The sequence below is a fragment of the Theropithecus gelada genome, chromosome 8, assembly GCF_003255815.1.
Source record: "Theropithecus gelada isolate Dixy chromosome 8, Tgel_1.0, whole genome shotgun sequence".
In the NCBI taxonomy this organism is placed as follows: Eukaryota; Metazoa; Chordata; class Mammalia; order Primates; family Cercopithecidae; genus Theropithecus; species Theropithecus gelada.
Window position 1 is genome coordinate 83,959,860 of NC_037676.1, and position 2,239 is coordinate 83,962,098.

Genomic DNA, 2,239 nt, shown 5'->3' on the forward strand with positions numbered 1-2,239 from the left:
TTCTGTGTTCTCCCCTAAGCTGTAAGCTCTGTCGGGACAGACAATGTTTCTTACTCTTACCTGTATCCCCAACACTAGCACAATGCCTGGATCATACAGACACTCAATAAGCATCAGTTGAATGAAACCATGGATGCGTGGATTAAGCAACTCCTCAGTTATAACTTTGTCTCTCTGTTCTACTGTCCAATGTTCTCACAAGAAAAAAAAGTAATTAATGAACCCCAAAAGAATGCCTTAGTATTCTGGATAAGTTCTTATTTCAATGCACTCCTCCATGAATTCAATAATGCTTGGAGGATCCCTTAAAGATAATGCCTAATAATTACCTCTTCACCCCATGCTATTTAATTAAACAAATACTTAATGAGTTTTTCCTCTAGTCCAAGTTGCACAGAGGGAAATAACATCATGTAAATAGTGAAAAGACCATGCGTTTTCAAACAGAAAGATCTCTTTCACTTTTGCTGCCTGTTAAATTTGGTTATCAACTGAGCCTTGGGTTCTTCATCTGTCAAACAGAAATAGCAATACCTATTTTGCAGGGTTTATGTAAGGATTAGTGATAAGCATATGTATATTGACAAGCCTGACACATAGTCAGTGCTCAAAAGATGGCAGCTGTTATTACTGTCACTGGAAAGTAAGCTCTTAGAGGGCAGACTACACTTGCATTCCCCGTACCTTACACTCAATAAAGGCTGGTTAAACTGACTAGCAATGGGAACCATAGCAGAATATGTGCTACTTCTCAACTCTCAAGGGCCTTAAAATTCTAATCAAGAAAATACATTCCAAAACATATTCAAGAAATATTCAGATAATAAAGAAAAACAATACTTATTACAACCTATAATATACATGAAATTAGAGCAAAATGTGTGTTATAGACCATACATGCTTTACATGGCCAGCCAGGAAATGATAGGAGGTGACTGGCTGCAGTTACTGTGAAATGATGAGTTCACATTTTTGTGTGTTAGAAGATGCATACCGTAAGCCTCCTATGAAAGTGTTCAATTTCTTTGGCAAAATTTTATGCTATCTATGCCAATGTTGGATAAATAGATTAACTTGCGGCTTTGTGTTTGTGTGTTTGCAGACAAAATTGGGTTATCGATCTTGTGTATCAAGGTGAATTTGTCAGAGGAATGGGTGTTTTTTTTTTTTTTTTTTTTTTCTTAAACAGTGGCTGGCTAACAATTACAAATAGGTTCTGATGATGTTGGGTAATACTGCTCAAATAGGGCTGTATTATGCAGAGCACATGGCAATCCTTGAAAACTAAAACAGACAATTCCACTTCTTTGTAGTGTGCTTGGCACAGGTTTGCAGTTGTATTGCATCATCTATAAGCATTACATATGGCTGTCCTTTCATCTCACCAAATTATTTGCCAGCAGATCTAATAGATGGGACTGAGAAAGTGAGCATGAACAAAAGAATGTTTCTCTTCTCCAGGATATTCTCTACTTTTTGTTCCTTAGGTATCTATGTAATGGCATTTGACACACAGCCAAACACAAAGGCAGCCCCATTTAAGGTTTTTGATACATTGACGATCATTCAGAAAACTTCAGATTCCTAGTTATAGAATTGAGTCCAACCACCAACACACTTCAGAAGTCCTGACGTTAGGAAAAGAGATGGCCACCATCTTTAACCCACTTCAAGTCCTGTAAGGATGATCTAGAATCTACTTTGTGCCAACTAGCAGCCAGGCAGACATCAACCTGCCCAGACTACCAAATGCAGACACAAGCCCAGTAGGAGCAACTGCTCCTAGGTTGCCCACACACCTGCATCCTAGCGGCAGACAAATATCCTGGAAGCCTTTGTGTCCACACACTCATACCTACATGACATACACTTAGAGGAAAAGATCTGAATATTCTTATTCACAAGAACAGAGGCCTGAATACAGGAACACTATGCTCACGCACACACAAAAGACACGCATGGAATAAAGCATTTTGCGTATCCAGCCTTGCGCACTTACACTTCCAGGTCCTGCACAAGACCCCTGGACATCGGTTTGCTTTTCTTTGAGCCGTTCACAAACTAATTCCTCGTTCCTGGGAGAGTCCCTAGTGTGGTTTAAGCCAGCTTCCCACGGTCTTTGTCGGTCTTTTCAACTTTTCTCTGCTCTCCCTCAACTCCCAGAGGGCCGGGTGGCGCCGGCCAGCCGACGTCCCAGCGGTGCCCTCCCCGCCCAGCCGCTGTGCCGCGGGGCGGGGCC